Source organism: Ixodes scapularis, unplaced genomic scaffold (assembly GCF_016920785.2).
Source record: "Ixodes scapularis isolate PalLabHiFi unplaced genomic scaffold, ASM1692078v2 PGA_scaffold5__190_contigs__length_132052651, whole genome shotgun sequence".
Classification (NCBI taxonomy): Eukaryota; Metazoa; Arthropoda; class Arachnida; order Ixodida; family Ixodidae; genus Ixodes; species Ixodes scapularis.
Window position 1 is genome coordinate 128,092,345 of NW_024609880.1, and position 23,271 is coordinate 128,115,615.

The 23,271-nt window shown below is 48.7% G+C and overlaps 1 protein-coding gene and 1 non-coding gene across 2 annotated transcripts in view; one reads left to right on the forward strand and one right to left on the reverse strand.

The window, feature by feature from the left end:
* Positions 1-23,271, forward strand: part of LOC115312734 (glypican-6) — a 116,036-nt gene that overhangs the window by 24,146 nt on the left and 68,619 nt on the right. The gene's annotated exons all lie outside the window — the stretch shown is intronic.
* Positions 20,346-20,529, reverse strand: LOC115312735. The gene has a single exon (XR_003917257.2). It is a non-coding gene; the product is annotated as a U2 spliceosomal RNA (small nuclear RNA).

Consider the following 23,271-nt stretch of genomic DNA (forward strand, 5'->3'; position numbering starts at 1 on the left):
TCTGGAACTCAGCGCGTGTCCTGCGCTTTGCCAACCCCAGCGCGTGGCTATGATCAACACTGGCGGCATATAATCGGCTCCAGATCACGTGGCCGCTTGTTCTGGCTGCGAGTTGAGGGGGTGAACGCTGCTCGTTTTTCTTAATTTTTTTTCTTGGATTTCTATTGCGTGGGTTGAAAAACGAACGCGTGTTTCATAGGTCATTGACGTTAGGGATCCGTTTTAAGCGGTATTTGCGCAAAGTACAAATATTGTTGCATCGCTCCTTTAAAGATAATATGTTGTGTCACTGTGGCGCTTATTTGGGCCAAATTAAGCGAAGCATAGCTAAGCCAATCAATCGAGTTTTCTTTCCATTTCACCGATTGTTTGGGTCGTAATAAACGCCAGAACGAACAAGAACGACCTTTTTTATGCTTATGAGAAAGAAGGCACGGCGATACTTTCTCCAAGAACAAAACCAGTTTTTTGTTTTATGATTATTGATTTTGATTCTTAAAGTTTGATGTATTCATACTCCCAATAGACCCTTTCAGAAATTCAGTGCCATCTGGTGGTTCGTAAAGCAGTTTAGGTTTTGCCATATCAATGGCGGAAATGAGCTTGTATCGGCACCGTCACTTTCGCAAATCAACGGCACGCGAAAAATTGTTCAGTGTGAGTTCTTTCTCGATCACTTTCAGTTCGATGTGGACCAAGAACCTGCATTCAGAACAAAGCTCCAACCCACTCAGATGCCTCGAAAAATTTATATACACCAAAGTGCTTTACAGCCGATTGTGTGCCGCCCACAGATTGACTGAATCTGAGTTATCAGACATAAACGCTTACGTAGCTCTTGTGTTTCATTCCTACGTCGCGTCGTACTAACCCCCCCCCCCCCCCCCCCCCCCCCGAATGTACAGGCTTCGCAACATCCGCTTAGGAGCATCTTCAACGTCTTCCTTTATCAGTCACTAGAAGGCCGCCATTGGTATGGCACAGATGCCGTTCCACAGATGATGATAGTGATCAAAGTGGCCAGACTGAATTTCGGAAAGGGTCTATTACCGAATGCGCTACCTTCGGGCAGCTCTGTAGTAAATCCCATCGCGATCCGTTGAGAAACCAATTTTTTTTTGTGGACCGTCCAAAGTCGGGTCGAAACGTTAGTGTATACAAAACGCGGCAGTTCCACCTCCACGCCGTCTTACGATTTTGAAGGGCCACCGTAAAACAAGGCGTAGTAAGTCCCGAACTCCGTATCGCTCCGCAACCAATCAGATTGTGAAGAGCCAGTCACGAAGCTCGAACACCATAAGCCACGCCCACGCGCAAAAACGGTCCGCAAACACGGTCTTGGGCGTGTTTGCTGCTTGTACGACGGTCACATTACCCAGACATGAATGAAGCAAACATGCCTGAGCCGTGTCCGCAGATGTCATCTTGCCAGACGAGTCGTTTATACGAAGTATGAGCAGTGCGATTTAAAAGTAATTATAATACGTCGTTCTTGCGCCCATTTAACGGCTAAAAAACAAAGTTTTTTTTTTTTTTGGTAAAGTAGCTAGAACAAGCGCGAGGTCGTAGCTTGTTGACCTCCCTCGCTGTCGGCACAAGCACGAGCCCCGTACATGAAAACAGGCCTGCCCGAAGGAGGACGGGCGAGCACCAGGTCGGCGCCGAATACCCCCCTCCGCGATCGGCCCGAATGGTCCGAAGAGCAGACAAACGGGCGGCGATCAGGAGAGGAGTTGTTCCGTGGGCGCAGGTTCCGTAGGTGCAGAGCGTTCGTGTGAAACGCTGTTTGGGGAGTCGTCCATTGAAGCGCTGGCTTTGCTGCTGCCGCTGCCATTCATTAAAATTCCGATCGCCGCCAGGATAAGGAGGTGGCGCGGCGGGCGCAAAGGAGGCTTCGTGGCCGCGTTCTTTTGTTTTGGTTGTTGGTGTTGCTGGCGGTTTTTGAGGCTGGCGCCGACGTTGTCTGCCGAAACGGATGTAAGTACGCGACCCGGGGTGGTTGCGCGTGTGAACGCTCGGCAGGCGTTTCGGGGCATTGGATCGTGTCTTGCCCGGGACGCTGCTGAGCTGCTCGACTGCTGCTGATTGGCGGAGTGTTGTGTAGACCACGTGGGGGTTAAGTACGGCCGCACTGTTCGGTGGGTCGTGGTTTGATGGCAAGCACGGCTTTCGTGTTCGGATTTTATGAAGTGGTCCCAGCGATGGTTCGGTTGGGAGTGTATAAAGAACGGTGAACGTACTTGCGTCCGCTGCAATTTGTAATCAGTCTCTGTGTGTGTGTGTGTGTGTGTGTGTGTGTGTTTGCGCGCGTGCGTGCGTGCGTGCGTGTGTGTGTGCGTGTGTGTGTGTGTGTGTGTGTGTGTGTGTGTGTGTGTGTGTGTGTGTGTGTGTGTTACGAAAGAGTTGGACACGGAATTGGGCCGCTGCTACTCTTTCCTAATTAAGCACGAGTTCGTACGTATAAAAGATAATCCCCGAATTAGTATAATTCGTCGATCTGTAGAGGGACGTACCAAATATTATATTCGAACATTTAAGCTGCTACTAAAACCGTATAGCCGCATGTTGGTTTGGTCAACTCTTCTTCGATTATTACTTACGTTCGGGAGCCAAAGAGTCGTGCGAGGCGCGTTCGTTCACTAGGACAAATAGCGGACCTCGCGCAGATCTATAGCCAAACTTGCCAGTTATAAATTAACGGCCTTCCACGGCCACGGTCCTCGCCGCCTCCTCTAACTGGCCCATATGGGATCGCTGCCAGATATCGATTTTTCGGGGAACCCCGCATCTTACGAATTTAAATCGTCCCGGGAAAGATTTATCGGCGTTTCTTTGTTTCGTTTCACTCTTTTTTTTTTTTCCTCCGAACGTTTTTTTTTTTTTTTTGCTTTCTTTTTCTTCTTCCCCGAGAGATATGTCGAAATAACCAGCAGTCACTGACAATTCAAGAAATACGGTGCGTGGCGAGTCTGGCGAGCATTTTATTGTCGTTCCGCACCCAATGAGCTTACGGCATTGGCCGATAAAAACGCGGAGCAACCAATCACGGAGCAAGAAGCGTGAACGTAAGATGCCGCGCACTGAGTGCTGTCAGTAACTCGTTTAGCGAAAAAAAAAAAGTATCGATGAACTTAGTTGTAACGGGAGTCTTCGTGATATTCTACCTACTCTATATAAATAATCTCCTACAGCCACCGACAAAATGAGAAGGATCTCTTTCGGATGGTCGGCCCACAGCACACGCGCCTTGCCTTCGGTCGTGCTTTGGCTGGGCCCGCAAGCTCGAGGGCCGCGAGATGCCAAAGCGTTAATCGGAGCTTGAGGTGGACGCGGGACAACTGAGGCTATTCCCTGCCATTTTCATTTCGCCGCATCTGCGTGTGCGAATAAATCCTGGCATCAAATGAGGCCACTAAGCCAGACGTGCGCGAGTATCGAAGATCGTTTCAGCTACAACTTGTGTCTGCTACAGGAGTGAAAACTTTGAACGCGCCTTCACGCTTTACACCTGCTTTGTCTCTTTACTGATTTACAGGGGGTTTGGATGACGCTCACCGAGTGTGTAATTGTAACCGTGCCTATTTTTACAAATTGCAAAGGTAATTAGCGCATTATAGTTATTTATTGAGCTAATTAGTACGCTGATTTTTTGTTCGTTTTTTAATCCCTGGCCACGTTGCCCGTGGCTGGCAGTTTGTTACCGAAAAAAGTTTTTTTTTTTTTTCTTCTCAGCCGCCCATTGGTAGGAATTTTGACAAGTCTCCGCCGAAGCGCCCGGTACATGGTCGAAGCAGCTTCGTCCCTATATTCGAAGTCGTCATCCGAACCAGCGCCGCGGAGAGCTCGCTCGAGTCCCGAAAATGGGCACCGGACGTTTCGTCGATGAAGCGTCCGCGGGCTGCGCGACATCTCTTATTCACGACTCCCTTTGCAGCGAATTTGCTGCACTCTTGCTCCCGCTGTCGTCGTCTTCGTTGAATTTTTTTTTTTTTTGTCGAGTTGTTGGGACGCATCCTCCCCACACACCAGGCCACGATGGTGCGACGAATGTATACAGGGATAGGGAGGAGCTTCCCTTTTCCCCTTTCTTCGGTGTATTGATCGCCAAATCTGCGAGAGCTGACTCGAGAAGCGGGAAAGGACCATCGACCCGCTCATTGCCCCATTCCCCCTCCTGTGATTTTATTAAGGCTTTCCTCCTTTTATACTCTCTATCCAGGTTACGTTTATGGGGAAAGAGTGCTCGTTTTTCTCTCCGTGATCGACTCCCCGAGTAAGTATATAAATGGACACATCCGCTGCCGCGCTCAACTCGTTGCTTCGTGCTTAGTACGGCAGATCGTAGATATATATATTGCACCCCCGGGGGAAAGCGATTTAGGGAAAAAAGGCAGCCTTTACTTTTGGACAGATCTTTTTTTCCTTTTTATTTTGCGCGTATACTGGACTGCTGTTATCGTGGACGAGTATTCCCTGAAACCGCGGGCTTGTGCGTGCGCGCTTGCGAAACGTTTTCTGACGTGTTGTAATATCGTTTCCTTAAAGGAAAAAAAAAATATGAACGAAATTTGGGGGAACATTATGAGCACGCACACGCAAAACAGCAACAACAAAAAATAAGTTTGGAAGGAAATTTGGAGTTATTACGCTCTCGGTGTTCGCTCTTAGAAGTGCGTTGTTTCGGGGAAGTTCCTTTCGAGTTCAAGGCAAGCTTGCGCTTTTTTTTTTTTTTTCTTAACCTTGTTTTTTGTGTGCCTAAGTCTCCTAGGAAAGCTTTCGAAAGAGTTACCGGCGCTAACGATTCCCTTAAACGCTTTTTTTACTGCTTCACTTTGATCAAACTATTATTTTTCCGTCTCTTTTTTTTTGGCACAGTTGCTATTTTGTAAGGGGACCAATGGTGGGAAGGAGTTTTGTTTCGAATCCTTGGCGGTTACGGGAAACATTCTGAGTACGTTCGTGCGGCTTCCTTTCACAGGACAAGCAATTGCTGCAACTGCTGGTATCATGACGCGATGAAATGACAAATGGAGCCAGCGATGTATCATTGAGCATGGCGTTTCACATGCTCACGCCATGTGCTGACTCCTGAGTGGCACGTTAGAGAGTTTTAGCAGATCGTTCCGGTACCTTCTATACACCCCCGATAACGATACAATGCGTGCTCAAAGGCATCAGCGGAGTATATGGTACCAACTCGTTATCGGAGTCGCCGGAAGGATTCACTCAAACTCTGTATTGCTGGTCTTATTTTTTCGGTCGAAACTCTATTTTCTTGCCATCACCATTATCGGGTAGCTCGAGCAATAGGGAGCATTCACTGGACGCCATATTTGTGGGTGCTGTTTAGAGCGCATGCTCAGAACGAGCTTACGTCAATAGGCTGCTAAGACCGGCACTCTTGATGGTGCGGAATGCACGTTGCAAAAGAACTGTGGAAGCTCGCCGTCAGCACGCGCTCAGCATTCGCGCACACAGCTATGGCCGCCTATGAATACTCCCTATAGCAAATTTCGAAGTTATACCGAAAGAAATCATATATCCGCACGTGCGACATCATTCAACTAGGGCATCTAGATAACACTGTAACCGCTGCAGGTGAGTTGGCAAACGTCAAAGAAGATGCGAATTAAAAAGGAAGAGGGGAAGGGTCGGCCATCTTTCCCACGTATATATTTTGCCTTCGTGAATTAATCCCCCTTCCCGACTCAATTACCCGGTTCCTTCATTATGCAATATCGCTATCTCATTATCTCTCGCCGTCCGATTTTGTCGATGGCCCCCTCTCTCTTTTCTGGTGGCTGTTGACTTAGATATACACAGACGACGGAGCCAGTCTCCTGATTGGTCGGCTGCGACCAATCCGAGTCGCGATGCTCAGGTGTAAAAAGATGAGCCCGGACGATCGTTTGCGCCGTCGTCTTCCGCCCCGCAGCGACATGGAAGAAAGGAAGCGGCGATAGGGACTCTCCTTTCCCTAATGGGGAATCCCGTCCGATCGTATTTGGGGAAGAGGTGCTCGTGGCCTGCCGCCGGGCATAAGCTTGGAGAGAAAGCGAATGGCCGCTCTTCGTCGCCGCTTGTAGGAGATCGGTTGAGCCTGCTACAAAAACTTCGCCTTGTCGTTATCGTGATGACTTTGGTGTAAGGCGTCCGACCTGTTGTGCTCGCTCGTAATCACCTCAAGAAACGCGGTAAAAAAAGTCAGAGTCCTTAACATTCCTAATTACCACCTTCATGTGTCTAATCAATGTATATCTGGGTGCGGCTTAGATTAGCGTTATGCTATTTTATCGGCACGTTTGAAGGCTAAAATCGTCGTTTCTCCCTTCGACAACCAAACCTTCTAAGTACTACATCGCGCATGGCACGAATAATGCGTAAAACTTTCTTTTTTTGTGTGTGTCGGTGTGATATAAGGAGTATGCTCTACTTTGTTCGTTTAAATGGTAAGATTTCTTTTAAATTCTCGTTGTAGGTAACGTTTTTCTTTATATATTTTATTTATAGACCTAATGAGGAGAAAGTCGATAGATCTTGAAAACAAAAACAGATAACATTATTTTGTCCCGATTAGGCTATGGATACATGAGCGTTAATAGAAAGATGGCGAAGGTTTAAACTAAAGTGATCGGGCGGGCGAGCGGGTATTGATTTCGTGATGGAAGACCGTTGTAGCTTGTGCCCTCGGTTTCGCCTATCCATCAGGACGATTGCGAGCTCTTTCTTTATTGTTTCGGAATAAAAAAAGATTAACCTAAATTACGACCAAAATGAAAAAGGGACCAGGGGAATTCATTCAAACTCGCTGACGCCGACGCAAGCAAATGCGGTATACAAACAGGAAAAAAAGAAAAAAAAAGAAAAGAAAACGAACTCAGTAAAAGACAGACAGCGAATGCAAAAGTAGATGGCGATGGGCAACAATGAGTGCCCACTCGGACATCAATCAAACGGGCAGGTCAGCGCTCACGCGTGGTTGCGTCCTTAGGACTTGGGTGTGCCGCATACGCCGATTGAGGCGTTGCATGCGTCCCAGAGAATCGAGTTCGAAGATGGTAGTTAGATGATTGCTTCATGTCTGGCGCGCTAGGTCACTGATTCCTAATCGCTTTTCCTCCACCTTTTGTCGTATACTAGTCCGTTTATACTAGTCCTAAAAATACAATCACTCTTCCGTAAAAAAATAAAAAAAGAAAAAAGAAATTGATTTAGTGATATAAAAAAGAAAAAGAAATCGTAGAAGCCGTGGAATAGAAAATATGGTCGCCCAGAGCATATTGATATTCTATGTCTGTCATCTAAAATATTCCCAGGGAACATTGCTGTTCCCTGGGACTATTGTAGTTGTTCAGATGAAATTTTCATTTGAGAGCCTGCTTGTTGTTTCGATCGGGAACGGCCTTCGACGCGTCTTCGAGCTTCCAGCTCTTGCCGGCACAACGTGCATGCGAGCCTGGCGCGTTAGGCCTATGCGAAGCGTCGCGGGGTTAGCGCATCCTCGATGCAGTCCACGTCCACGCATGCCGATCGCACGAACCTTAACCATGCACACTAACACAGGAACACGATATCAGCGCACGACACAAGGCAAGAACGGCAGGTTCTCATAGCAAAAATGGGCGTCTCGCATACCGAGATGGCGTCGACATCCAAACTCCCGAATGGGGCGGTCGCGTGAGGACAAAGCCACCGTCGTCGGTGTGCGGAGTCATAGCCTCCTTTACACGTGTGTGCGGTTTGCTTTTCCGTCATGAGCTAGGTGACGCGCGTTGGGCTACACCGCGCTCCGTCGCGTTGCACATGAGCCTGGAGTTGCCGTTCGCAGCCAGCGTCGGCCGACGCGATCGCGCGCGTGCTTTCGTCGACGTGACGACGCCGACGAGACGAACCGCGACGGCCTGCCGCGGCTAAGATATGTAAGCTACCGCCCGTTATAAAGAATGCGATCGATATCCATGGATTCATCCATCCATCCGACGTAGTCGGGCGGGCACATCACTCTGGGTATACGGTGAAAAAGCTTAAAAAAAAAAAAAAAAGGTTTCGAAGCGAAATTTTAGTATTACGCCTTTTGCACCGTTAACATTTTGCGTGTTTGTCAAAATACAATGCGCGACGTGCTCAAAACTAGGTATAAGATAACAATCCGTACCTCCATTGGTCAAAAAAAAAAAAAAAAAGGTAGAACGCGAGAGAAAAGAGATTGTATGATTTTTATTGCCGTGAACTCAGCCAGTAGTGTAATCTGGAACTAGATATATATGTTAATTGACACCGTGTCACCTATTGCACACTATTGCACCAAAAAGCAATTTTTTTTTTGTTTAATTTGTGTGCATATTCGTGGCAAGTTTCGCGCTTTCGTGTACCTACAATTTGGTGCTCCGTCTTAGCCAACGTTTGTTTGTGACGCCGCACGTAATAACGAAACGCAACTTGTCGCATTATATACGAATTTCCATAGTTCGGTGTCATTTGCGTGCGATGAACTGCGAGCTCTTTCGCGCGCAGTTTCTTCGTCATTCTAGTTTTTTGAAGTTGAGATTGCGCTCATATTTCTAAACTTCTCGAGTGTATTTTCTGCCTGCTGCAAAACGTTGATTTTCTTTTTTTGCTTCCAAGCTTACTTTATAAGTGCGTTCGTACAGAATAGCGTCTGTGAGCACAGAGAGCAAAAACCCCCAAGAAACGAAATAAAAGCACGCTAACGCCTGTATATTGCATCGAACGCCAGGAGGCACGTGCGTATATAAAAGGGGACGCTGACGATTTTCGTCTTCCCTTTTTTTCATCTTGCCGGAGGGAGCTACAGAGCCAACAGGAGCTCCACTCTCAGCCGTGTTCTCCTCTTTTTGCATTAAAAAGACAGCAGAGACGAGCTGCTGCGATTTCAAAACAAAAACACGGGGCCAATATGCTCTCGGTGCCGACAAAGGGGGAACAACCGGGGATATAAAAAAAAGGGAGAGGAAGGGAATAGGGATGGGTATCGATAAAAAGCGACGTTTGTCCTCTGGGGGTTTCACTTCACGGGATCCTTGTCTTTGGTTGCGGGGGCGGTATAATCTTTTGTTTCGCTTCCAGCGTTTGTCGCGAACTTTAATCGCGCAGATCGAGGCCTCGTTTCGCTTCGAGGCTTTTGAAAGGGACCGATATTGGTGACGGGGATTTTCGGCAAGAAATCTCGTCTGTAGATACAGAGGCAAACGTTCGTTTCTTTTCTGTCGCACAACGGCGGAGCGGTGGCGGTTAACGCTTTAGTCGGGCTCCGTTTCCGCCTTAGCATAAAGCGCAGAGCCCAACCCAATGCCGCGTTACCATCACGTGACCTTTGGGAGAGGCGCTGCGAATCGCGGGCCGCATAGTCACGTGGTGCGTTCACAGCGATGCTCTGGTCTGGGGTGGCTCGTAGCCTCTGCTGCGCTCCAATGTAAAGTGAAACGAAGCAAAGTTTCTTCCCCTCCTGTATAGTATAATATTCACAGGCTACTATAGTTGAGTTCGTTGCTGCTGCGCGCGAGGTACGATGAGCTTCCATAAGCTTGCGTTCTATACCATCGAGTTTGTAGTTAGTCTGGGAAGATAAGTGAGGATTCGTTCTGAGCAGCCCGTACCGGTCGCAGCGGCGTTGTCGCTCTCAGAAGTGCTGTAATGCGTCGACCGGGCGCGAAAGATTTTCTCCTTCCCTAACGTTTTATTTTTCTTCTCGTCTTCCTTTTTTGTTTTTCCTTTTTGGGGTTCGGTAGCAGCGGGCCCCGCTGTCCTTTAATGTGGCGCGTGATGGATCGGCAGAGGATGTTTGTCTTGTCTGGCTCGCCCCACCCTCCCTCGCCCAGGGACGTCTGATGGCGGGGGGTGTCACTTCGCCGAAATCAAACTCACAACGTTGTTTCGGGAAATCTCTCGCCCCCTCCCCGATGACGTTCTTGTTCGCCACCGCTCCTTCGCCCGCTTCTGCGGTCCGATCTCTGCGAAGTCTCTTCCTCTCTGTCTCTCTCGCCGTCGTATCAAAGTAAAGAAAACGCGACAAACTCTACATGAAGAAAAAAAAAAAAACGGTATAGAGACGAATCCATTGGCTAAGGGTGCAGGGACTGTGTAAGGACGAATTCCAGTGGGGAGAGAGATGGAAGTAGAGAATGAGGGGGAGATAATCTTTGAAGGACGTCTGACACGTCTTTGTGGGAACAGATTTCGTTACTGCGGTGCCTGTTTTGCTGAGACGGGTGCAGGATGGAACACGGCGTGGCGGTGGCGATTCTCGGCGTTTGTTTCCTTCGCCGCGTATAGATGTATTATGCAGTTGGACGGACAGATACCGGGAGACCTCATTTTTCTTGCTTCCTCGGGGAAAGACGGGGAAATGGTTCTATTGTTTTTGCGACGGCTTGTCGTGCTGTTGGCCGGTGTGTATTCAATGTGGTGTATAAGCCACTAGAAATGGTTGGCGTGAGACTTCGTTTTTGTTAATATATATATTTTTTTTTCTCCGGCGGTGATTGTTTTTGGTAGGGATATTTATGAGCCCCTGTCAGTGTTTCATCGATGAGCGAGAAATATTGTGCGCTTTATTCTATTGTAGTCTCTTTGTATCGTTAAATGGATGCGAATCTTTTTTTTTTTCTTTCTTTTTTTTTTTAGTAGAGACGGATAGGATTTGCGACGCTTCATATGTCGCAGGCAGCGTTCTTCAGTGGGCCACATAACTGGTCGGTGATGCTGCGTGGTCCGTTAGAAAACCGCGGAACTTTGTAGCTTCGAGTGTCACAGTCCAGTCGGTAGACAGGTGATTTTTGTTTTATGTTGGCAGTTACAGGGCGTGCGACAATTCTCTCGTGCTCACCAGGAAGCGCCTACATTACTAAGCTAGAGAGAGAAAGAGATAAGAGATAGTAGAGGGGGATCGGTGGCCGAGTAATTTAGCGCACACCAGCTCGAATCACGTGGAGTGAAAGTTCGCACTGCAGAACCCATGGATCCTGGGTTCAATCCCCACCCCATGCCCGTTTCAATCTGGATGTATCACTACTGCGTGGTGCGCGGTAAAGACCCCAAGCTAGCGGTTGTACGGCACTGGCTAAATCGCTAATCTATAAGTTGCTCATCTACAGCTGATAGACAAGTCGCCCGTTGAGGCAGGCTAAGTTCACGCTGTATAAACATACACTCACCAATTTAAGAGAAAATAGATGTCGTAGTTGGAAACAGTGTGTAATCGTAATACCGACACTGGCTACTCTGTCGAGAACACTACCACATAAGTTGCGATCCGCGAGCTAGTACGCTTTTAAGGCAAGGGTCAACCGATGGCACATCGCTTAGCAAGTTATCACCTTTTATGACCCACCACGTCGATCATATCAAACTTGACTTCTCCCTCATTCAACCCCCTCCCCTCCCTCTCAATTCTTCAATTTTGTCTAAAAAGAAAAGAAAGAAAAGCAACAAGAGAAGGAAAAAGAAAAAAAAAAGCGGCAGACCTTGCTTATATCTAGCCTGCTTACGAGAACGCACTTAAAGCCGAAATATGTGGTTCTTACCCAGAGCCCCGGTGAATCTACGAAGAGAGTGGACGGGAGGGATAGCACGGATCTCCCTCGTCTTTCCCGTGGATCATTCATCCGTTTCACTTGGGGGAAGGGAAGAGGGAGCCAGCGGCAGGTACCGAGATGTCGATTAATCTTTTGGAACACAGTCTTCGTTTGTTTTAAAACTGGGAAAAGAGGGGGGGGGGGGGGGTATCCCGATTTCCGGCCACATTCGACAAGCCGAGTGTATACACACACACAAACAAACGCACGCGCACGTACACACAGACACGCACTTAGACACGCGCACGCACAGACTGTCCCACAAAAAGAGAGATAGAGAGACGCATGCGAACACACACACGAGTGCTCTCCTTTTCCGATCCTCCCTGTTTGCATTTCTCAGGATGCGGAGAAGAGATGGAATCTGGTCGGAACCACTCCCGGAATGTTCTCGCTCTTCCCCAGTCCGCCTTTCTCGCTCTTTTTGTCTCTTTGGCCCTCTCTCCAGCTCGCACTGACCCCATTCGCGCTCGTTCATCTCTCATTCCGTTCCACCCTCTCGGTCAAACGGTAGGAGGAGAAGAAGGCCCCCACAATCTCGTCATCCTCTCATCCTTTTCGAAAACCTTCGTCCTTTTCGCCGCTCTTTGTGCGCTCCGGAGAGGACAGCCCCTCGGGCACGATGGATACACGCACTCGTATTTCGGTCCACATCGCCGCCTCTTTTCTTTCTCTTTCATCTCCATCTCTATCTCTAAATTCGTTTCCGTACATATTTTTTTCACGCCCCTTCTTTTTTTCCCGTGCTCTTTCGTTCTTCACACACTCCTCCTTTTCCTCTGCTGCTAAACAATTTTGTTTTCTAGACGCTTCGAGGAGGCGTTGTCTGGCGTCCGTTTCCTCCGGCTAGTTGCTCCACCTTTCCAGTTCTTTCTTTCTCGATACCCGCACATACCTACCCGTTCTACCTCTTAACCTAAGGACCCCCTACCTTAACCTTCTCCCCTTCCCATCCCTCCCGCAAGACTCCGTTTGACCTTAGCAAACGGCGAAGGCTGTACTGCCGCCGTGAGCCAGTCACCGCGTCGGGGAGAGAGGCACGTGGCAAGGTATCATTGGGGGTGCAGCATTCCTCCTGCGTAGATCTGTCAAACTGCTTCGCCCCGTCGCTCTGATCGCTTTGAGGCGGCCGTAGCGTTCGCTCTTTGCCGAGTTTGGATGAAATGTAGTTTAAGGTTTGGCCAACTTCGACGCGCTTGTTTTTTCTTTCTTCCGTCCTCTTTGGCGTCTTTTGAGAGAGGGCCAACAGCCACAACATTCCCTTCCTCCTTTTTGTTTTCACTTTTCCCTCTTTTTTGTTTTCTTTTTATCCTCGCTACGACGTTCTCTGGGTTTGACATCGTTAATCATCCGGAGGAGCGCGGGAGGAGGCACATATCCACATACCGGACTGCGTCGGTCGGTTGCTCGGTCGGTGGGAATTTGTATTTGTGTTTCTTTTCTGGTTGCTTATTTTAGTAGGGTTGGTGGCGAGGTAGCTAACCTCTCTCTTTTATCTTTGTTATTGTTATTTTATAGCTAACTGTGGTTCTGAAGAGTGCGTTTCCCCGATTTGTCGGTTTTATCATCCTGAGAAATTTCGACGGCTCGAGTCACGCTCGTAGTTTTTAAATATATATATGTAGAGCTTTCTCTACTTTTGTGCAGTCCCGAAGTTTTAGGGATTGGAGGAATGTCGCGGCGCTGTACGCGAGGAGGGTCCGACTCGAATTCTTCGTTCATTGAATTTCGAATCCTCTGCGTTTCTGCGCGCAAGCATCAGAGTTTTCGAATTTAAAAAAAAAAAAAAAAATCCCCATGACTATAGGGGGATTTTTTTTTTGCGCCGCCCTCATTTAATACGTTTTGAGTTTGGACAGTGCCGCCCCACTCTCCAAAGTCAAACCATTATTTTATTATTATTTTTATTATCGTTTACGGAAATTTGCACGCGACGCGACATATGAGAACCCAAGTACGCAGAACACAATTTGCGGCTCGAAATTCGTTTTCTTTCGGCGCGAAAACCGCCGATCGAGAACTGACCGGTTTGAGTCGCGCCCTCTCTCTCTCTCTTCTCCGTGGTCACGTGCCGTCTTCTATGTTTAGACACAACCACCAAAGACAATCAGAGTCGTGGGTCATCAAAAATACACACTCAATAATATATTAAAAAAAAAAGCAAATACGTAATCTCGGAAAAAAAAAAAAAAAACTTGCATTGCTTTGTGATTTTTGGTAACTTTCTCCTCGATAATTGTTCTTCCTCCCCTTTCCAGTTTCGGGTTCGAGCTGTTTCGTTTTTTTTCTTTAACTTTATTAAACATATACGTGACGCTTTAGCATAATATTTATTAGGTAGTCTTCTAAAACCATATAAAATCGCCTAGCAAAAAAAAAAAAAGTGGGGTGTTAGTGTTTTTTTAAGCCGCGTTTACGCCGTTAACACATCGTACACAATACAGTTTTTCCTTGTATCATGATTCTATCCCATTGATCCTTCAAAACCTTTCTGTGGACATGTCCAAAGGATAATAATAATAATAATAATAATAATAATAATAATAATAATAATAATAATAATAATAATAATAGAGTTTATCCAAGAAAGACACGAAGAAAACATGCTTCAAAGGTGCTCCAGGCATGTCCCTCCTATAATTCTGTTACGGGCTTCATCTGTTCAGCTGGCCTCAAAAAATTCTGCCATCATGTTGGCAGCGAACACCGCGTCTTTTGTAGGGTGCACGGGCGACGTGACTCCGACTTTACGATTTTCAATTATTACAGCGCTGGTGGAAGTTTACCATTTTATTAAGACAACTGAGACTGGCTAAAAATGCATAAAGCAACCAAAAAAAACAAAAAAAAAAACAGGAAAGAACGACAGAACATTATGTCTCTTTGGTCGTTCTTCACTTGTTTCTTGTACTTTAATTGCGTCACGTATCCTCACCCCCGAGTTTTGGGTGTTCAAATAAAACAGTACAAATTTCTTCATTCTTCGAGCGCGCGTGTGTGTGTGAGAGAGCGAAAGAAAGAGAAAAAGAGACAGAAAAAAAAAAAAAAAAAAGAAGAGTGAGAAACTATGCGTTCTTGACCACTCCCCGGATGATACAACCCGTGGCATAGAGTCTGAGGATATACCATTTCTCGGTGCAGAACGAAGTGAATCTGAGTAATTCTTCGTTGATTCGGCTTTCATCCGGTTCCGATCCGTCTTTAATCCGAACTTTATCCGACTTCGGTCTGACTTTGATCCGGCTTTAATCCGAACTTGATCTTCCGTTGACACATTCCCTCGATGAGCTACGGAGGCGGGACGACTCGGCTCGATTCTAAACAACCAAGTCGTTGTTTCTGCGTACTCCCCGGTGCTTCGCGTAGAAGGAGTTCTAGGGATTATTGAAAAGACGGTGAGAGTGCAGGCGAGCTGGTGGTAGCTAATCATGTCGTATTACACCTGAGACTGCGGTGGAAGAAACCGGAAGAACTTTCAGTGGAAGGAACAGACACAGAGAACGTCTCAAACTCAGCTAACTGGTTTATTTCTCAAACAGCCTTTAAGTACCCACGGAACTTTCCGTGGGTACTTAAAGGCTGTTTGAGAAATAAACCAGTTAGCTGAGTTTGAGACGTTCTCTGTGTCTGTTCCTTCTACTGAAAGTTCTTCCGATTTCTTCCCTCCGCAGTCTCAGGTGTAATACGACATGATTAGGCATTATGTCGTCGGAAATCATGGGCAACGTCCGAAGGAACACCAACCCGAACTCAATTTTGGCAGATGGCGCATACGTGCTTAACATAAGGTTTCCGGTGCTTTGACGCTGAGATTTGGAAGATTTGATGGCGTGAGTTGGTGCTTATTTCACTAGTAGAAATTCTGAGCGTTTACCGGTATCTGTGATGCGTGGACGAAGCTCCGAGGTATAAAATCTGTTTTAAAAACATCACGTGGAAGCAGCAAAAAGCGCAACGGCCTGGAAATATGGACGGTGCTCTTCACCTGGTTTCTGGAGCCCTCGGATTTCAGTTGCCCAGAAATACTGCCATTATCTCATCTCCTGCTTACCCTTTGTATGCTTTCTATTCTACAACATACGTTTCAGAAGTAAAAGAAAAAGAAATACAATAAAAATAATAGTAAACGCCCATCGATCAAATGTTGGAAGTCTGTTTGTTTGTTATTTCACCGATTTACAAGATGATATTTGGCGACATTTATCGGTAATAATCGGCAAAAAAAAAAAAAAAGATCTCCCCATTTGTGTTTAGTGCTTTTGGTCTAGTTATACATTTGTTAGTTCCTACCTGGTATGCGCCGATGTTGTTTTGTTTTTTCTTCTCTTTGATGGTGCACACAGGGACTTTTGAGATCACGTGTTGCCCAGAAGAATTTGCGATACTATCACCGCTTCGAATCGGAACTTTGGCAAGTTCATGAACATGGTTTTTCATGGATTGAGAGAAAGGACAAATAAATAAAATTGCAACAAACGCGCGCAGCCGTCAAGGTTAAAACACACACACACACATGAAAAATAAAGGAGAGGGGGGAAAGGGGGGGGGGGGGGGGGGACACGGCACAGGAGCGAAGGCAACAAATAATTCACTCCGGGGAAATTGCTAGAAAGTTGGTCCTATCTTAGTAACCTTGGTGCCTCCGAAAAAAAAAGTTTTATTAGTATATCTCACGCTGCCGTGGAACTCGCTGCAGTTTGCTCTTGAGTATGGCAAGAACCGTGTCTGATCGTAAAACCTATATTGGTCCCCCCCAACGGGAACAAAGAAAAAAAAAAAAAAAAACACGCAAGGAGGCTTGTTTTTTTACGAAGTTGAGAGAAACTGACCGCTGCTGCATCATGTCCCGGTGGCTTTGATCTGTTTCGTTTGCTGTGGTTTGATATCGTATAACCTTTCCTATAAGTGTTTCGTTCTTTCTCCGGCGGCTTTTACAAGGACCGCCTCGTCGAAGGAACAAATAATTAAAATGAAAAGACCGGGTCATAAACGGCGCAGCTATGCCCGAGGAATTGGAGCAGCCTGGTTGTTCCAAAAGAAGACGAGTCGTTCGAACATTTTTACGACAGTTTCTCCGTGCTGCTGCCGCGCCACAGACACAGTGTGCGCGGTCGCGGCCTGTTCCTCTCCGGACGGGATGCGGCACGATCGCCTCGTTACTGCCTTTTCTCGTCGTAACGTCTTTTCGGGAAAAGGCGCTCCTTGCCTTTTTGTTTATGCGCGGGTGCGTGCGAGGACTAGTCTGCGTGTACCCCGTTGCATCCTACCACGGACCGCAGACGAAGCGAGCCAGTACAGACTTCGTAGACCGTACGCGAAGGCTTTGCTTTCCCAGCGGGAGCTTGTCCCTTCACTCGGAGCACGGGCTGCGACGCGTCCGCCGGACGCACTGCACGATCTAGTGAAGCGACGAGGGACCTTCAGGAGGTGCCACGGTCACGTGATAATTTCCGAGCTTCGGATTGGCTGCGGTTGCTCGTAGCGTTCGCTGTGGTCCACCATGAAGTGACGCGAGTTTAGTGGCCCGCCAGCGTCGTTTTGGTTTCTGCACTGCGGTGTTTCCGGAAGCAACCGTCGCTGCGTGAGGTTGTACGCGTCCTTGCTCGTTTTCCGCGGTTATATTGCGCGCGCTTGCGGACGCAGAAACGGGGTTCGGCCAGCTTTTAATATGCGGACGCGCCCGGAGCGTTTCCCCGTGAGCGAGCTTGTGCGTATAGTTATACAAACTTTCCGCGCTGCGGTATTATTCTGCCTTTGTGCGAGGGGAGCTGTATAGTCGTATGGACAGAAGTGGAGTTTCGTGGAATGCTAGGGGAGTATACAGTTGCCCGAGATTCTCGTGATTTACGGCACCAGCTAGCTATCGCGCTGGATGGAGTCGGGTGAACCAACGCGCGGCTAGAGCTGCACTGCTGAAAGATGGAGCGCAATTGCGTTCAAAAAGACGCGTGGCTCTCTTAGCGCGCGTCTTGATCGGTAGTTCTTTCGTAAAACATTCGGTAATTATGCTCTATCATTAACGTAGAACACGTTTTAGCCGTAGGCTTTTTTCAGAGTCCGTTTTTAATATCTCCGTATATGTTATTTAATGATGCCCACAGAAGCTATTAGTAACTCTGACTGACATTATATGATTTTGGACAGCCGCATAGTAAATCGGAACCCTCCTAGGTGAGGTTTGCAAGTCACGTGGCCTCAAACGGCTCGGGTTCGACCTCCTGGTCACGGAAACACTACCCATTCTACATTTTTCCTTTTCCGTTGTTTGAGTGGCTACGACGGCGCATGCTTCACGCCTATGCGGGTTCCACCGACGAACTTGCCCGTGTCCCTCTTAGCTGACGAGAAACACATCTGATGTTTCCCACGAACACTCGGGGCCTGTCTCGATGAAACGTCAATCGCGTGTCCTTGCCCCTCTTGGGCGTTCTGCCTTCCCTCCTTGTCGTCCGTCACAATGGACCAAGAGGTCGTCTCTCGAGATTCACTTGACCCCCTTTTTGTCTCCGCTTCATCCTCGTCGGACAAGCCCAGTTCCGGTCCCGGTCTCGCCGTCCATTCCTTACCTCCTCCACCAAAACGGACGGGCGGGCATTCCGGGCATTCCTCGCGTTGCCCCCCACGCCGCTTCCTTCGACGATTCGGCTCGCCGTGCTCGGGACGACCGGCTGTTTGTGCAAGACGGCGACGGACCACAGCGGAGGCCCACCACGAGCCGTGAACCTCTCCCTGGACTATGCGATCCAGAGCGGGGCTGGTCACGTGGTGCCAAGGGAGGCGGTGAACTGGTCCTGCGAGCACGCAGCACTGTCAGCTTAGGGGCAAATGAAGCATTGTGTGTGTGTCTGTGCTTGTTTATTCGGAGTCCGTCGTCCCAGCGCGCCGGTACTTCGTTGAGGGGCGGGCGATGGAAATCGCGTCGTCGTGCGCGGCTCTTCAAACACGGGAGGAGCGTTCCTATTGCGGCCGGCGTTTTTTTCGGGCGTTGATAGCGAGGCAATGGACAGCCTATTGTGGAATCGCCGCGCGCTTTGGGGGCTGCGATATCGCGTCGTGGCACCGTCGATTGGACGACTGAAAGGGTCCGCCGTGCGTGCTTCGGTCCCTCTGCGTGGTCGTGCCGCACCGCTCTTCAAATAAGTGTTTTACGTTTCTCCGGCTGTGCCGCCGCCTGCCCTTAGGAGGAGGCGGCCATTGCGAGGGTTAAGCTGCGGGGGGCGATGCTATAAGGTCGGAATGCGGAGAAAGGCGTATTGTTCCCGGGTCGTGGTGATGTGTCGGTGTGTAGGGGTATACGCCTCTTCTTTTCGTGACACATACTTATATGGTTGTCTGGTTCTTTCTTCGCGTTACTTTTTTTTTTCTTCGAAAAGAGCTCACGATATCGGGGGAAGGAGGCGTTAGTGGAAAGCGGCATAGCTTGTCCGAAGAGGAAGATTAGGAAAAGGGACAGAAAAGCGGAGAAAGGTCATTTTGCGGCTTGGCGTTGAATTTGTCCAATTCCTCGTCTGCTCGAGTTTTTTGTCGATACAATGTCGCTCTCGTTTTTTTTTCTTCTTCATAAATAAACTTAGAAAATATTTCATAATTACCTAAAAAAAAAAAAACACATTTCTGTTTTTTGTTTTGTGTGTGTGTTTGCAAAGTGCTGCCGGCTATCTCGAACCATTGATGGCGGAGTCTGTGTCCTCACCATTCCAGAACGTAGGTCGATGAAACGTCTTTTTCAAGTTCAATATCCAGCCTCAACCAGCTCAGGGGTTGTATATGAACTTTGTAGAGGCATACCCACAGCTCACAGATAAGCGGGCCTCCGGCTTTTTCCACGCACGTTTTTTTTTTTTTTTTTTAATAACGTGATGTTTAGTTTCTTTCGGTAGCCTGGAAACTGTTGTGTAAGGCCCGTGGAGCAGTTAAAGTTCGCTGACCTGTGTTACAACCCCCCTCCCGTACAGCCTCATCTCTTCTAAAAATTGTTCGCGCCAATAAAATGCGTCTTAAAACGGCTGCAAGTTAAGTTACATACTTCCGACAAAAGATACGTGAGTACTTACGTTCTCCGGACAGGTGTTAACGTGAAAACATCCAGAGTCTAGATTTTTTATTTCGGACGGGAAAACGTTTATTTTCTAATGTGATTCTGCGGCGTGCTCGGGACAGTTTCATTCATACCGCACTGTCCTGCACCGGTTCCATTCATACCGCACTGTTCTTTGGACGTCTCGAAGCTCAGACGAGACGACTCTTGGTCCTCGAAGTTTTCGGAAATCGGTCAACAAACGGCGAAGTAGTTCATCCTCAACCCAGTGCACCAATGTTCTTTCCATTGCCAGAAAGTGCCCCTTCCGAGTGAAGGACTCACAGAAAACACAATCTGTGTCGAGCATAACAAAAAGAAAAAAAAGTTATGTATGAATTATAAATTTGTATTTGATTGGGCGCGCGTACTATTTCAACGAGGACACGATGCAGAAAGGCGGGCGCGGAACAGCTCGGTTTTCCCGCTCGTGTCTCCGGGAAGTTCGGGACTGACAACAGCACTGGAGTCCTTCACTGAAAAAACCGAGTCGACGTCCGATCCGGCAAAAATCGTTCCAAGGCGGAGACAAAAAAATCTGCACTCTCGTGCGACAAAAGCCGTGTTTCTCTCTGCTGTTGGAGAACAAGAAAACCTGAGGGGTCTTGTTTTCGACGTGCAGAGAGGTAACTTTTAGCACGGGGCTGATTTTCGATTGATTTATGCGTTCCCGAAGGAACTAGGCCAATCCCGACTGTACTGCAATGTCGGGCTGACCCTGGCAGGTACCGGGCAAGCCCGGAAGGACCCCGCCAAGTCACAAAAATATCGTTAATATCGCGGACCCATGTAGGGACCGTATCAGATATTAAGCTGATAAGAACAGATACTGTTCAGAAAAAGTTTATTGACGTCGATTCAATGAAAATGGACACATACATAATACACACACTGGTCTTCTAGCTTATTTATAGTTATTGGACCCTTCGATACAATGGGTACACTTTACACGAGAACCGAACACACTATATCATCCCTCACGCAAAAATAGCGCACCAAAGATGCTGATTCAGGAAAAAAAAAAGATACATGAGGAGAGATAAAAACGGCAAACTCGGATGCCCTTTCACTAAAGGCCTTATCAAACCAAGGGAAGTGGCGTGAAAGAAAGAAGGATTCGGCCGTTGGCCAAACGGACGTAGAGGCAGGACCATCGTCTCAGGAACTCCTGCTCTCCCAGCCAAAAGAGTTCGCGGTCTAGATAACGGTACAAGGAACCACGAAGACGGGACAGCAGAGGCCACATGGCTCGCGTACGACGCTGCTGGCCCACTGCAGCACAACGATTTTGCCACAGCACATGCTGGCCGACTGCTAAAAGGAGGACGGCGAAGCCTCCTCGAGGATAGCGGCGGCCCGAGACGTAGTGCGCAATGCCCAGAGCGCGAAAACCATGGTGCACGAGACGCCAAAATGATCGCGCAACGCTGCAAGTCGCAAAAACGTGGGAGTTCGTCTCCACTTCTCCACAGTTCGGGCACCGGGAATCAGGCACCATGCCCCAACGTTGCAGACGATCCCTTGTCGGAAGAACCCCCCATCCTCGACGCCACTCGAGGTCCTCCACGGGCCCAGGAAGACGGCGGGAAACCAAGGAGTCCCACGGAAAAGCGTTTGCCCGTACTCGCTCATCAGCTGTGATCCGCGTCAAGCAGACCTCCTCAACTATACGAGCCGGTGGCTCGTCTCGCACCATTAGGTCTGGCACCATTTTGCCTAAATCCTCTTGAAAAGTCACCACCGCTTGGTAGAGGTTTCCTAGGGCCCGAGGTACGAGCCTTCGACGCGAGGGACCCAAGAAATACAAGGCCAAACAGCGCGCCGGGTGTTCTGTGTCGTCAAGCACCCCCAAGATGGTGCGAAGCGCGAGTACTCGCGACATGGTATCGATACAAGGCATTCCCCTTCCTCCGAGTGACGTCGAGAGGCGGAGGACAGCTCTGGTCACGACCTCCGTGCCCTGGCTCCAGTAAAACCTAAAAAGGCAAGTCGTTACACGCCGGCAAAACCGAGGTGGAGGGAGGCCGACATGGGCCGCATAGAAAAGTTGACAGCAAAAAACTGCTCTCACAAGATACGCTCTGTCACGAAGCGACAACGCAAACGTTTCCGCCACGGCAACCTGGCGTTCGAGCGCAGTGGTTATAGTTTCCCACGTGCGTGGCGACACTCCACAACAGTCAAAAAACACTCCTAGGACACGAACCACGGCTACAATTTGGATGTCTGCATGTAAGGAAGGAGGGGAGCTTCCGAAACGAAGAGCTTGGCTTTTGGAGGTGTTTTAACGCGCTCCCGAAAGGAAACCGTACTCTGAAAAAAGCTGCGCAGTGGACTCAAAGCTCTGCGAGTCACGCAAAAACAAACTGACATCGTCGGCGTACGCGCTAACCGCAACATCACCGCGGCCGGGTAACGGAAAGCCGCGTATACGGGAGCAAGACGCAAGGCGTCGGAGGAGAGGATCCAGACTTAGGACATAAAGCAGAGGAGACAGGGGGCAACCCTGCCGTACTCCCCTTGTCACGGAAAAGGGAGCAAGGATCCGCCCATTTACTTGAAGATGGCTTGTCAACCCACTGTACAGAGATCGCAGCAAGTCTATAAAAGCGTCAGGAAATTCAAAAACTTTCAGAACTTCAAACAAAAAACAGTGCTCGACTCGATCGAAGGCCTTGGCCTGATCGAGAGAGACGAAGCACCCTGACAGGTGTGTAAAATTGGCGTACAAAAAAAAGATTTCGCGTGAGGGACAGGGACGAAAAGATGTTCCTGCCGGGTACGGAACACGTCTGTGTTGGGCTTACAACATGGGGCAAAATGTGGCGCAGACGGGAAACAAGCAGCGACGTCAGCAACTTGTAGTCGGTGTTCAAAAGCGTTATGGGCCGCCACGCCGAAGGGTCCGACGGTAAGCCACCTTCCTTAGGGACGAGCACCACGCGACCACGTTTGAATGATGGCGGAACGGCGCCGGTTTCCAGAATCCCGTTGACCAGCTGGACAAGAGGGGCCCCGAATATTTCCCAAAAAGAAACGTAAAATTCGGCTGGCAAGCCGTCCGGCCCTGGGGCAGACCCAGTCTTCATAGCACGAAGGATCTCGAAAAGTTCATCGCGGTCGGTGGGACGCACGAGAGACGAGGCCAAGAACTCGGGGCAAGCAGGAACGTCGCCACAAAACTGACGAACTTTCTCAGCAAAGTTTTCAGATGCAAGGTGATCCGAACAAAAAAGTTGTGAAAAGAAATCTCTGAAAACCGTGTCTATGTCGTGTGGATCGTCCGAATAGCTCCCGTCCGCAAGTTGGACATTATGAATGAAAGGCGGTCCGCCTCCACCAGTTCGCACGGCGCGGAGGCACCGAAGAACCTCTGGGTCATCCACAGGCCGGTCCTGCAGCCGCTGCTCGACAACCGTTCGGGAGGACAAGCGTAAAAGGCGCTGGTGTCGATCACGGAGGACCGCCAGGTATTCCGACATCAGGTGTGTGCGCGCGCCTCCACGCTGCACTGCGCGGATGCGGTTGACAACCTCGTTGAGGGCGTCGGTCGTCCTGCGTCGAAGCATCTTCCCCGCTGCCGTTGCAAGAAAACGGCAG